Raw genomic sequence first — 15,571 nt, 5'->3', positions numbered from 1 at the left:
ATCGCCCAACAGAGGGTCTCAGCGCCACACAAGTTAGACCGTTAATAAAAATCACACCCAAAGTCATACTTTTCTAATAAAAAAAATGTTTTTAATTGTTTTTATTTATTATTTCAGCCTTGCTAAAATGGAGACACGTGTAAAGAAATAAAACTTGGGAGGAAGAAGAGTTCAAAAGATCAAGTGTGACCTCGGCGGAGGATACATCTTGACCAGTTGTTATGGTGAGTGGACATTACATTTTAAATCCAACATTTTCCAGTGTTTAGTATTGTATATTCCTTTGTCAGAGAGCAAATGTGAAAGGTTTTAATGTAGCCACAACAGCAGTGCATTTGTGGGTATAGGTGTGTCATAAATGACATTTATAAATAAATGAAATTGTGTGATTTATTGCACAGAGCTGTGCAAGGGTGTTTCTCGACCCCTGTGCCCCACCCCATTAGAAAAAAAAACGGACAATGGAAAGGCAAAGATGTATTTTATTTTCATTTGTTTACATCATTGACACGAGCAATGCTCAAACCCCTAATGTCATTGCAAAGTGCATGGGCTTTGTACAGTCATACTCAAAAAGTTTCCACTGCACTGTCACTGAATACATATTCATCTATGGTGACTATGACGGGTGGCCTGGCACATGAGTGGCATGCAAATCGACCTCAAAGTTTTCAAGTTGCTTGTTCAAAATCAGGCTTTGGCCTCCCTTTGTAGAGTTGCATGTTCTCCCTGTGCTTGCGTGGCTTTTCTTCTCACAATTTCCCCAAACATGCGTGATAACTCCAAAGAAGTCCTACTGCAGTTTAACAACAACTTATCGCATAACAACTTTTATCAGTACTTGGCTCTTTTTTTGGGAGGGGATTATGGTAAGTAAGTTCATTGAAACTGTAGTTGGAGATCATGGAAAACGCCCAGATTTGCGTGTTCTGAGTGTCAGAGGTGTACATCGCACTCTACTGGTCAAATCGAAACAGCTGTTCAACATCTGGAGCTGAGTACAAGAACTACTATTGAAGAAATGTGCCTAAAAAATAGGCAAACACTGTCGCTAATTAGCTTCTTGGGGAAAATAAGCTAGAGCTAAACTCCTTGCAGGGAAAGGTGAAAGGAGCATTTGTTAGATTACGCCGTCTAGTACATGGATGCGCCAAACTTGCTTCTTCTACCCGGCGAAACCCAATAAAGGAAATCAGGAGTCATGCAGTCGACTTCTATACTGAGCTTTTCAGAGCAGAAAAGTGCATCATTATGTGTTGACGAGAACTCCTGGATGAATGAATGGTGGCTGGCAGTCCAGCAGATGGCATGCGGCGCACATCACAGATTGGCGGACAGTTTTCAGATTTCCACAAAGCCTTTCTGGCACATTTTTTCTGGAGTGTTTCAGGCCAGGATCCCTGCTCGTCTCCTGCCTGGACTGAAACTGTTAAAAATTTCTGTTACTAAGTACAAGGGAGCAAAAAAAAAAAAAATCTTATTGAGGCATCCTGTTTCTCCTGAAAACTGGAAAAAAAAAGTATTTCAATTTTATTTCTAAAATACATTTTTAAGATTAAATACCACAACTCCACCTTTCTTCAAATGACATATTCGACACTCATCCTCTTCACGTGTCATATATTCTAATGAAGTGCATTTTCTCGTTTAACCTTGTGTGTCCTAATCGTAATCTTGTTATAATTGTTCCCTTCTGTTTCCACCCACTGCCTTCATCCCTCCCACTGTCTGCTATATTTGATAAAGATGTCGTCCTTTGTGACCTCCATTCCAAGGCTTTTGCTGTTGGGTCGATTTGGTTTTTGACATACAGCCTCACTTGTGCTGAATGAGATTTCTACCACTTCCTCTTGTTTGAAAGGGAAGTCAAGTCAAAAAATGTCTTGAAAATAATATGTTCTATGTGGCCCCACTCGTCCCAATCTCAGGTGGCGGCCATTTTGGCACTTGCTGTTGACTGAAAATGACGTCACAGTCAGTGCTTGCGAAGGTCACATGACCAAACCCCAAAAAAATGGTGAGGCGTGCTTGATCATTACCTGACCCCTGACCAACTGTGAAGTCATTTTCAGTCAACAGCAAGGGGCAACATGGCCTCGGATGGATTTAAAAACAAACATGATTTTTTTTTATATAATTCCTAGCTATCCTAGTTATCTTATCACTCGTACCAACTTGTAAATACGACACCCACCTGTCACCACACCTGACCTCTGACCTAATTCTCCATTGCCTTGAAAAGCTCTTCTGTAGCTATAAGATATATGGGTTTGGTATTCGGAGCCAATCTCATGGCTGCTTATGATCCATGAATAGAAAGTGAGTCCGCGTCTGGTTATCCCCTCCAGACCCCACCCCGCATCTCTGGCTGGCTCTTCTCTTTCTTTGCTTGTGTACCCTTGTGCTTCTCTGTTGCTTCTCTCTGTTTACTTTCTCTTTGCTTGTTTTGTGTGGTTGATGTGCCAGACAGATGGCGCGCACACGAAAAGGTTTCTCTGAAGTTTGGAACGCATCCCCGACCCTAATACATTAAACTAACAGAGGAAACAAGTGATAGTTTGATTAAGGTATTCTTTGTGGAACTGGATCCTCTTGTGAAGTATATGTCACATTACGATGCAACCTTTATGGTAGCATTACGAACGTCACACACAGCAATAAATTCATATTTTTGGGACAGAAATTTCAGCACTACAATATTTTATCTTCTGTGTTGTTAACACATTTGAGGGTTATGTTATGCTTTAATTTAGGATATACTTCAGAGCGCCAATAGTGCAGCATGAGTGATTTCCAGTGTGATGGGATGTAGCCTAATTATATTTTCCTGATTCTGAGTTAAATTTGAGCTTTTGGAACTAATAAATATGGTTAAACTTCTGAAGTGTACCTCAATCCGTTTTGTGAAGAAAATCATTTTTAATGTAGGGTAATGCTAATGCAGGAGGCAATGTTTTTATTAACATTTGTGCATTCTCAATTTGGCAAGTGCAATGTAAGTAAACCACTGTTAATAATTAAGAGAATGAAACAATAATAGAGTGTAATCCCCCCCCCAAGCTGTCAAACGATTACATTTTTAATCAGATTAATTACATCTTATTATTTTTGATTAATCATGATTAATCGCTTAATTAAAAATACTTTTTTTATACAAAAAATGTGCCTGCCAAATTTGAAGAGCACCTGTTATGTGTTAATTCTTTCAACATTTAATCTTATGAGGACATCTTCAAAAAAAAATGTTATCCACTGCGCGCTCTCATCCTCCTCTTTTTCTAATCAATTCATTACTTGCATAGTTTAAAATGGGGGACAATGACCCCAATATTTTGACATGAACAAATATTCTGTATGTCATACATAAACATTTAATACATTTATTGCTCAAACACAACCTGTGCTGCGTGTTTAACGTAACCATCCGCTGTCAAGCTAAAGGATCATCTGTGGTCACAATTCATACTGTGATTGATCTGCGTTAATACATGATTAATGTGATACTTTTTTGTGTCAACGCTTTAACTTTGACAGCACTAATAGTAATATATATTAATTTTAAGTCAGAAAGCAATGAAAGAAACAGTAAAGTAAACATTTTAGTTGCCATTTTGAAATACCAAAGTGAGGACTACAGTTTTGGCCAATATATACATCACAGTCTATGTGTCACCACATTCACTCTGCATGCTTAAAACTTTGAATCATAATTAATCGCATCAGTTCAATAGTTAACGCGCGATTAATTGTAAAATTTATATCTGTTCTAAATGTACAATAAAGTGTTTTTTTCCTACGATTTCATACTCTTCATAACATAAAAGTGGAAAAAATGTTAAACTAATATGGATGATTCTTTTAGTCAGTGATACAGTAATTTTATAATAATTCATAAAATTTAGTTACAATTAAAAATATGTACTGTATTGTAAAAACGAGGGTGATATTGATTTGTGTTGGTCATTTTCTGCCACTAGATGGCATAATTGCATTTCTAAGACATTGGTGACAGCTCAGCTCATTGCATTTTTCTTTTCATATTAAGAGCTATCTAATAATCCTCTACTTGGGAAATTTTGCACATTTTTAAAATTGTAAAATACAACTTGACCACAGTCTCCACAAGTACTGTATATGTATTATTATTAAATGTATTACTTCAAATTTTTGACATGGAGATTTCTGCTGCATTGCGACTGGAGTTCCCCCAGTACACACGTGTGAAGTGACCAGAAGTATAGCTTTTTGAAATCATATGAAATTTGCCAAATTGTAACTTTCTATATTAATTCCAACTACTGTATAGGAACTAGATTCAAACAAACTATATTGAGCATACAAAACGAACACATGCACATTTGTGAAGCTATATTTGAGATTAACAGTAACAGAGAAGTGTTGACAACAGCCTTCTTGGTAAATATTGAATTTGGCTTGGCAGGCTTTTCCCCCCATCTTGCAATGGGCTAATGTTCAATTATCCAGATGGGCGGGTTTTATCGGAGCAATTTTGTAAACAGCTTTCATATGTTCAGCTATGTTGCAACCCAGTCATACATAAAAATGATTAACTAACGAACAGCAAGAGATGTTTTTCTTCATGTGTGCTGTCTGACGTAATCTGCAATATATTGTCAGTGTACAGCATACAAAAAGTTTTTTTTTTTTTAAAGATACAATTACATTGTAATAGTCAAGAAGACCTATGGTTGCTCAGTTATGGGGGAAAGGAAAATTCTACAACACCACCTGAAACCAATGGATCATTTGATAACTTGAGAAATAATTACACGTACAATTTGCAGTTTACCGTATTCAACTGTGTCAGCTGAATACAGTGATAAAAGTACAAAAAAAATGGTTGTCATTAGGCAAGGCAGCTTTATTTATTTAGCATATTTCATACACAGGGTACTTTAATGTGCTTCCCATAATAAACAATACAACATTCAAGGGCATTTACAAACGAAATAATTTAAGACATTTAAAAGCAAATAAAGAACATACTTCACAAGAACAAGATTCCGGAAGAACTGATTATAGAAATGCATTAAATAACCATAATCATTGATTTCAGGTGTTTTTTTTATTTTTATAAAAACCTGGATTTAAAATTATTTACGCCTGGGGCAAACTTCAGTTCTGTTGGCAGCTTATTCTATTTGCATACAGCATAACAGCTAAATGCTGATTCACCATGTTTGCTTTGAACTCTTGGCTTCACTAATAGACCCGAGTCTGCTGACCTCAGAACCCTACTGGGGTTCATATTCTTTCATGTATTCAGGCCCTGAGCCATTCAGTGATTTATAGAACAGTAGCAAAATTTAAAATCTGTTCTACAGCTGAGTGGCAGTCAGTGTAAAATCTTCTTAGGGCTGGAGAAATACAAGTATGTTCGGATCTCTTTGGCATTACAAGTCAACAATTTAAAAAGTTAATTCCGGCGTATTATGTTGGAATGGCTGTTGGTTTTGCCAGAGTTCTCACGAGCTATAGAAATTGTATGGATTATTTAACAGTCACTGATGGTGAAATGATGCTTTATGTGTTCCTCACTGGAGTTTTATAGCAAGATACTATCAACGTAGCACTTACACCATGCCACAACAGAGAAGACGAAGGGCTCCCCCTTCTCCTCTAGCTAGCCAATCAGGTGGCCGGTAGCTGTAAAACTTTGACTTATGCTAAATTGTATTGCCATCTTGCTTTTTCAGTTCAACAGCTGTAAACAAATAAATACACTTTTAGGATACACCATCTTCCTCACTTCTCGTTCTTGCCCACAAGCGTGTCTGTTGTGACCCCTGGCTTGGAATTACACCTATCTATGTGAACTGCATTGACTTTATGGGCGCATTCGGAAATATGCTCTGAAGTCCATGCACTATACTCTGCTCACATTCATTTCCAAACATACCAGTATGTCAGCAAGAATACTAGTGTTTTGTTTACAACTCGGCTCAGTAGTAATCAACTCACTAGCCCACACAGCTAGCTAACGTCAATATTAGCCAGCCTAACACCACCATCTTCAGAAAAGCCCCAGACCTAGCGCTACTAAACCGCAAACTTTCTGAACGGCAAATTTGGGCATCTCTCAGCTCTCATTGACAGATTAATCGCACCGCGAGAATAGTACAATCGTAGTTTGGTCTGACCATAACAAATAATTCAATATTAAATACTATTTCTATTAGTTTCACATTTTCTTCCACTTTTATTAGCAAGAGTATGAAAACCAATTTTTTTTTAATTGTACATTTAGAACAGATATAACATTTGTGATTAATCGTGAGTTAACTATTGAAGTCATGTGATTAATTACAATAAAAAAATGTAACTACTACACCTAATTTTTAATAATCTTTTCTTTTCTTTTTTAATTAGGGGCATCAGGCGATACAATTTTTTTTAATTGTAATTAATCACATGACTTCAATAGTTAACTCACAATTAATCTGTTCTAAACGTACAGTATTTTTTTTTCTAGGTTTTCATACTCTTTTTAACACAAGTGGAAAAAATGTGAAACTAATAGAAATAGTTACATGTTTGACGTCTATAGTTAATGTAAAACATAGGTGTCAAACTCCGGTCCTCGAGGGCCGCAGTCCTGCAGGTTTTCCATGTTTCCCTTCTCCAACACAGCTGATATATGATCAACTCATCAGCAAGCTCTGCATAAGCTTGATAACGATCCTTCTGATTGGAATTAGGTTGTGTTAGAAGAGGGAAACTTCCAAAACCTGCAGGACTGCAGCCCTCGAGGACCGGAGCCCTCGAGGACCGGAGCCCTCGAGGACCGGAGTTTGACACCTATGATGTAAAATTTATTTTATCGACGGTAGAAAATAAGAAGTGGAAGTGGCGTCTATTTGTGTCATGACATCATCCGTGGTTTAGATGGGGCTCGATCACATTACCGGCGGAATTACCATTAACTCATTCACTGCCATTGACGGCTATAAACGTCCCCAAAAAAATTTGATCTATTTCTATTAGTTTAACATTTTTTTCCACTTTTGTTAATAATTTTTTTTAATTGTACATTTAGAACAGATATAACATTTGTGATTAATTGTGAGTTAGCTATTGAAGTCAAACGATTAATTAATATTAAAAATTTTAATCGCCTGACGCGATTTAAAAAAACAAAAGAAAAAAATATTAAAAATTAGGACCAGCAGGTGAATACAATTTGTAATCGTTATTAATCGCATGACTTCAGTAGTTAACTCACAATTAATCACAAATGTTATATCTGTTCTAAAAATTCTAGGTTTTCATACACTAGTTGACAAAAGTGGGAAAAAAATGTTAAATAGAAATAGTTCAAATGAATTTTTGACGTCTATAACCGTCATTGGCAGTGAATTAATTAATCTTTCTGAAACTGGAATTTTGACCTTAACCCCAATTTTGACGGCATGTTAACGTAGTCACTCTGTTTTTATTCCTTCTTTCGCAGTGAGTTCACTTAAGACAATCAGCAAGTACTTTTGTGATGACTGAGTTGTTTCTACCCGTAAAGCCACTTCATGAGGGAATTGTATGCGAGGAGAACTGCGGCTCGGCTTGACGTCTCCGCGGTGATGATTTTCTCACACGAAAACATCCCGACAGCTCGCATTTAAAACAGGGTTTTGCTCTTTTGAAGCAAACTTGGACTTGATGTCCCCGTCTGTGCTCTTTTCACAATATGAGCGACCCACTCTGCATTATCCCGTAACATTGTCACACGCAGAGAAGCATCAGATGCTGTTGATGTGATGAACATTTTCATTATCAGGTGTATTGGCAGTGGTTTGTGTGAGTTTGTGTGTGAGTGAATGATTTATTAAAAAAAAAAAAGAAAAGCCGTCATATACATAATTTACAGTCATGTGTCAACTTTATTGGGGAATGGTAGAGTTTTGCATTTGTTTGACAGGCCATCTCTTCCTAAGCGCATTACCTTGTTAATATATTAGTGTTCGGAATTGATTACCTGGCTAATCCCATCACAGAGGCTGCAATTGATCCCTCTGCAAGCAGCGACACAATAAGCACTTTAAGCAAAGAGACGCTCAATAGCTCTCTCACAATTGGCTCTCTCACAGCTTAATTGGCTGAAACAAGCCAAACATTTTGGTTTCACTCTCAACGTGAGATCAATGGAGGAAATGAGGACTGCATTTTGAGTACTTTCTTAACAAGCTCAACTCTGTGTTTTTTTTTTTCTGTAGCTCTCCAAACTACCAACTCCCCCACAACCTTTCCCCTTCCAGGCCTAAAGTCTCCCTCCTTTATCATGATTGGGTTTGATACGATTCATTTTATGGTAATGTAAAGTGAAGTGGTACAAAGATCTCTCTGATTTCTTTATCACAACTTATAATAACATAGGGATATGCTGGAAATCTGTCGTGATTTTAGATTTCACAGAAAAGCAATGAGACAATGAGCTCCAACGATAAGCATTCTTTAAAATGGATGGATTGATGTACTAGCAGGTTACAACAACAATATTATTAATAACAATAATAATAACACACACTTGTATATGTTTCCATATTCTATACCTAATTTTTTCCCCTCTTTTTTCTTTCCTGTGAGGCCTATCTGGGGACCAGCTGCGGTCTATAAATCAGACAGGATTCACTTTTTGTCAGCCATGAAATAAAGATGTTGCAGAGCAAGAGGTCAAAACATTTAGAGGTTTGTTTTGTTTTGTTTACCCTCACCTGAAACAAACAAGTCTACAGTTGTGTTGTCTGCCTGGTTGAAATGTCAAAGTGCAGTAGCTGCAGTTGAGTTTTAGTCCTTTGCGTTTCAGGGAGCTGCCGTACATTATACTGATATATTTTAATTCATATACATATATCAACACAACCTTGAATCTATTTTAACTATTATGTTAACAATTTTTTTCCACATCTGTCTCCCATCCATGAAATTATTAAGCTCCCTTCACAATAACAACTAAGTTTGACACAAATTTACCACTCTTTCTTTTTACCTAAAATTTTTAAAATATGCCAATTTCTGATTATTTTATAATTTTGAATTTAACGTAATGTTGCATTCCAGCAGTAAAAAAACGAAACTAAACTAAATAAATTATTAGAATTTATACTCTCGATTGTGTATGTTGTTAATTAAGTACTGACAAATGATTATTTCTTTTGGTAGTCTATTTTATATTACAAAAAGAAATGAACCTCTTTACATTTATTTTTACGAGGTGTCCCTGAAAGCACCTTACTCAGCAAGGTTACATAACTGCAGTTCCTTGTTTGCAGGTGAAACAGCAGTGTGGAACTAAATACAATGTTCCCTCACTATAACGTGATTCACTTTTCGCGGCCTCGCTGTTTGGCGGATTTTTTTAGTGCAATTTTGCATGCATTTTTTCTTTTTTTTAACAATAATGCTTTTATAACATTTTAAACAATATATGAGAAAATGTAAATCCTTCGAGAAAAGTGTATACACACAAAGTTAACTACTAAAGCTAACGGAAAATGAGGGAACGCTGTAAAACCCAATGAAAGTGATACAAAGATGAATAAATGTAACCTGCAGCAACAGTATCACAGTTTATCAAATGTAATTATCAATTAGCATTCAAGGAATGTGACTGACAATAGTGCATTCCTCTCAAATTATTATTATTATTATTATTGTTGTTGTTGTACTCTTCATAGTGCGGGTGAGGCTCTGCCAGACCTGCCTCCCCTGATTGCACGTTCCTGCAAGATTATATAGTTCGAACCTCTCATAAGTGCAGAATATTTTATACTCAAATAAATGTCTGAAAAATTTTTTTTTTCCTAATCTGATGCAAGGCCTTATTGATAGTGTAGAACAAAAAATTGTGCCCAATGATTTTTTAACATTATTTATAAATAAGAGTAATTCAAACGTTCCTATTGCTCTGATACCTATTGCTGTATTATGTAAATACCTCATTATCATATTGTGCAGTGACAAACTGTTCTCAATTGCCTTAGCTGAAGGCTAAATAAAAACAAAATAAAAAATGCTAAACTATATGTAGCCTACCCTTTGGTACAAGCACACAACTAAACAGTAGTTTAATATTTGAAAGAGCTCATTGTTGTTGTACACCTGCCTCATCTCTATCGCAACTCCGGCAACACATTGCAATCAGATGTCGGGTTTTTGCTTAATCCACTTTCTGCTTGTTCCTGCATTAGTCTACTTGTCACAGTGTCATGTAGCCCGCTCCTGCCGGGCTGTCCAAGGGGATTGTGTTCACCCGGTATGGATGGCAATGTATATAACACATGTTGTTCATTCCTACATGTATCCACGCTTAGGAATGAACAACTGAACAGGAGAGGGCTGACAATACAGGTCAAGTCGTGAGGATGCAAGGGGCAAAGGTCATTGAATATCAGTTACGTTTAGTTGGTGTTTATGACCATCACCTATTGTACGCGGTGCTTGAACAACATTGATTACCCAACACTATGTTCTTCCTATTGAGAGAAACGAATACATTAATGAACTTTAATACTGATTAATGCTGCTACGCTAACATGCTGCCCCAGTCAAACCAGCCATATATAAATATATTTTAACTTATAAAAATGCGCATTATAGAGTTTAATTTGAATAGGAGATTTAAAAAAAAAAAGTGTGGTTCATTTATGCTATGAAAATATACCAGTGTATTTAATTCTCTTGAACACGGTTGACCGAGCCCAGGGGTCAGTTACCTGAACTGTCAAATGAGCCATTTTTGACCAAATAAATAGCACCAAAAAAAATCTGCCTGGAGCCGCAAAACCTTTGAAACTGTGTGTTAGTTTTAGTCTAATGTATTCAGGGCCCAAGAGGTCATTAGTGCTGCACCATAACAGAAAATATGCGGCATCCAACAATTTGAGATTCATTTTCTCCTAGCTTTTGTCTTCTGTTTTGGGATTTTTTATTTTTATTTGGGGGGGGGGGGGGTGTTGTAATTAGTCAGTTTTTTTCATTATTTTATTTTATTTTTCCAGACATTTTTGGCAGTTTTATGGACATATTTTCTCACTTCTTCCTTTTTGAGATATTTTATGGCTATTTTTTGACTTCCCTTTTTTTTTTGCATTTTTCTTTCTTTCAAATTTCTGGCATTTTTTGGCAGTTTTATGGACATATTGTAATTTTCAGCCTCTCTTCTTTTTTTATTATTATATATATATATATATATATATATTTTATAGCTATTTTTGACTCCCCCTTTCTTTCTTGCATTTTTTTCTTTCAATTTCATGACATTTTTGGTAATTTAGTGGCAATTTTTTGGGATAATTTTTGGGATCTCTTCTTTTATTTTGGCCATTTTATAGTTGCTTTTTCACATTTTATTTTCTGTATTTTTTTAATGAATTATCTGACTTTTTGGCAATTTTGTGTACATCATATGGCCATTTTCTGACTTTTTCTTTTGTTCTTGGACATTTCATGGTTACTTTTTCAAGGTTTTCTGCCTTTCTCCCCCAAAAAATTCAGACTTTTTACCAGTTTTGTGAAAAATGTATGGTAATTTTCTGGTTGTCTTTTTTGGACATTTTATTGTCCCTTTTTGGATTTTTTAGGTATTTAAAAAAAAAAGTATCTACCTTTTCGTCTGTTTTTTTCAGACAACTTACAAATTTAGAATTTGACATGTTTTCAATAATTAATTATTCATTTAAAATCTAAATTGTTTATTCATATTAATTCATATACAAATAATATTTTATCTAAAAATAAATAAATTGATATGTAAAAAAATAAATTCTACTATAATTTCTACATTCTTAGGGATCCACACGAAGCCACAGAAGATTGACTAAAGAGTCTCTGGAGTCGCAAGTTGCAGACCCCTGACCTCCCCTCAATAATGTGTTCAAGTAAAAAAAAAACATGTGAGGCAAAAAACAAAACAAAACGTACATCTGGCTGTTGGGCATCTACAATAGAATGCGGATGCTGGTCTCTGGAGAAGAGAATACTGTGATGTCTGAGATGTTAAGTCTTGCTTGTAAGAGATCAGGTTGATGTTTCCTTTTTAATGATCCTTGGAAGAGGAACAAAGAGCTGAGCTGTCATGGAGATTATCCTATTGGAGCATGGCTAGCCGCGCCCACCCAAGATGGGTGCAGACTTTATGGAGCTGTCATATCAATGACAATATGCAAGAGGTCCTTCTGGCCTGCTCATTGAGAAGTAGCCATAATAGGACAGTATTCTATTCACCTACAGTAATGCTGCTCAGTATTTGGTGTCTTGTGGGGGAAACAAATTGGGGTCCACTAAATGCTGCAAATTGAAAAAATTTTTTTTTTTTTTTTTTATGATTCACCCTTGTCATGTTTTGGTATGGGACCCAAACGCATAGACGCAGGCAGATGGTAGTTTAATTTAATGAAGAAGGCAAACAAATGTACTTGGGTTATGAAAAACGACTAAATCAACAAAAGGTACAAAGTAACCAAATAAACACTATGATAACTAGACTTGACACGGTACTAGGTTGAGACAAAAACAACAACGAGATATGACACGGACAATAAACCTACAAGGACTGAACGAAAGCAGGAAACGAAGGCCCCGTCCACACGAAAGCCATTTTCAATGTATCCGCACAAGTTCCTTACCGTTTAGGCCGTTCGTCCACACCATGGCGCGGTTTTCGGAGCTTGAAACTGATCACTTCTCACGTGACTGCGTCAGTCTGTCAACAACAGTGGCGGATAGCCGTGTCATAGTCATTTTGCGCAGCCTCATTAAAATATTTAGCTTCTTATTCCCACGTTCAACAAGCGGTGTTGTACTTGAATCACCCGCCATCGGCACTTCTCCTGGGTTCGTCTTTTTCATGTTGTTTCGATACATGCAAAGCCATGTTTGTTCTGTAGATTACAAAAAAGTTAGAAAACAAAGTGTCCGTCTTCTTCGCTGATTCTTCTTCTACGCGTTCCGTTCACTCCCTGTGGCTGCGCTACAGCGCCACTCCAGACTTGGCATATACATTACAGCCGTTAAACATCCTCAGCGTCTTCTTTTGGACACACGCAAGTCTTGAAATGCTTCTGTGTGTACGAGATTTGCTTCCATCTGGACGGGGCCTGAATACACACAAACTGACAGGACAACGAGAGACACCTGGACAAGACAGATGTGGCTGAGGGAGCTGATTGGATAACACAAGGGGCCAGGTTGACAAGCACAGGTGGACATAATAAAACTTGACGAGACAGACAATGACAACAGGGACACAAGGTACACATGACAACTAAAATCTGACCAAAACAAAAAGCAACAAACACGGATCATGAGAATACTCACTTAATAATAATTGTGTACAGTATAAAAAATTTGGCTCAGAATGGACAAGCTATATGGTATTTCTCTCCAACTTCTTTATGGCCACCATAATCCTGATGAAATGTACAGTTTTTAATTACCCTACGTGACATGTTGTTGGAATGTGGGAGGAAATATGAGAAAATAGACGCAGCCCAACATGCAAATTGCACACAGGAGGGCCTGGGCAGAGACTTGAACCCAGAACCTCTGACCTGTAGCCACTCAGAGCATTTGCTAATGTAGATTTCTGCTCAGTACTGTATATTACAATTTTTATGTAAGACCCCCCCCCCAATAATATTTAATTTGCACAGTAATTACATGCAGCACATTGGCAGGTCAATCCATAGGCCTCGAAGCTTGTAACCTTGTCACCACAGCAATGCAGACAGGCAGTCTAACGGCAGACTTCTGTCCCCATGTCATGGGCCTTCTCACCATATTGACCCCCTTAACACCTTGATGACATCTGCCACGAAGCCACATTTTACAGTGCAGAAGCACGATCTATGAACAAACGACGGAAGTCATAGGAAACAGCTGAGCAGTTCATTTCTGTTGACAGCGACAGTGATACTATCGACTGATAAATAAAAATGAAATATGTTCAAGAATTCAGGGGAAGTAAACAGGTACAAGGCTTGAGTTGCGCATATTCATATCACGAATTGGGATACTATATGACACAAAATAAGACAAAGTCGGGCAGAAACAGGGCGAGAATATGGAGCAGTTGTGGCCGCCAAAAACTTGAGTAAGCTGTATGCATGGTGGATGTTGTTTTGGCTTATAAACAAAACGACACAGGTGTTTGAACAATGAACATTTATTCAGGATGATAAACAAAATATATTAACTGCGGTGGAAAACATTACTAGTGGACAGTTCATACCAACTGAAGGTGAATTTTGTATCATATTGTTTGCATTGTTAAAGTCTTTTCCACAGCTGGCATATCAAGCTAACGATGCTGATGGTGGTGACATTTTATGACATTTGAGCATATGGACACACATGTGAAAATGGGATAGGAATACCGAGCAAGGAATGAGAACGGAGATAATCCGAAAAACTAACATTGGAGTCTGTTGTCTTCTTATCGGGGATCAATACAAAAGACATCCCGCTTCTTCACAGCTGAGCCTCACATACGCAAACACAGATGAAAATCCGAGATTTTTTATTCTTTTCTATTTTATGAGTGTTATCTCTTTTGTATAGTACTGTATAATAGTAATAGTCCTTTTCTAATCAGCTTCTCTCTAAAATATTAGTAATAATTTATATCCTTAAATAAATGTTATGCTTTTGATGTCTTAATATAACCCATAATGTATTATTATTATTATTATTATTATTATTATTATTAATAGGGATGTTATATACTTTTTTTCCGACCGATACAGATACTCCAATCTTCAGTACTCACTGATACCAATACTTAGTGCCGATACCATTGGTACTTATGATGCATAAAATTTCCCCCCCAAAAACAATAACAGATGAAACTATTTAAATGACATATAAATCCCAACTATAGCAAATTTCTTTAAAATTGAGTGAAATTAATAGCAATTATATTTTTTCAACATGCTCATAAAAGTCATTTTGCATGTTTAATAATATCTTGTTTTGAAATCCATGCTTCTAATTTGGAAGGCTGCTCTATATTTCCGTTTCCTGTTTCACGTTCTCTGTTCATCATTCATCTCATAGCAGTGCAGTAGTCAATGACAATATGCAATATACAAAGATAAGTCTGCACTTCAGAGCTAATTAAATTGTTGAGTACAACGGAAGACTTATGTGCTCTCTTACAGGAGGCCCTGTGGCGGTCAATAAATGCAAAATAACCATTTCAGCCTTTAGTTCCTGTAGTGTTGTTACAATGACTGAAACAGCCGAGAAAGACGAAGAAAAAAAAAAGAAAACAAGGGGCCCCAGTACAGAGCTCTGGGATACACCAGTGGAAATGGGACAGATGGCATTTGAAATACTGTATTTGAGTTGGTTAAACCGAACCACTGAACCAGTTAATTTGATGTCAACAGTAAGCAGAGGTGGCAAATCCAGGTACAGAAAATAAAAACCCTGCCACAGTTTGGCTTGAGCCCCAGGTGCTAGCTAGCCAGCTCCCTAGCTAGCTCCCCGGGTGCTCGGTTATCTGCTAGGTAGCTGGCTAGCTAGCACTATGGGCTTGAGCCAAACTGTGGCAGTTTTT

General features: G+C 36.9%; 1 long non-coding RNA gene across 2 annotated transcripts in view; it reads left to right on the top strand.

Moving 5' to 3' along the window:
* Positions 1–15,571, top strand: part of LOC147172019 (uncharacterized) — a 31,360-nt gene that overhangs the window by 704 nt on the left and 15,085 nt on the right. For both annotated transcript variants that reach the window (XR_015095348.1, XR_015095349.1), the window contains exon 2: positions 118–224. This is a non-coding gene — a long non-coding RNA (uncharacterized LOC147172019). The remainder of the gene's footprint in view (positions 1–117; positions 225–15,571) is intronic.

The sequence above is a fragment of the Leptonotus elevatus genome, chromosome 6 (assembly GCF_054856555.1).
Source record: "Leptonotus elevatus isolate MCC_2025b chromosome 6, RoL_Lele_1.0, whole genome shotgun sequence".
Taxonomy (NCBI): Eukaryota; Metazoa; Chordata; class Actinopteri; order Syngnathiformes; family Syngnathidae; genus Leptonotus; species Leptonotus elevatus.
The sequence above is the reverse complement of the archived record's forward strand: the minus strand, read 5'-3'. Positions and strand labels throughout refer to the sequence as shown.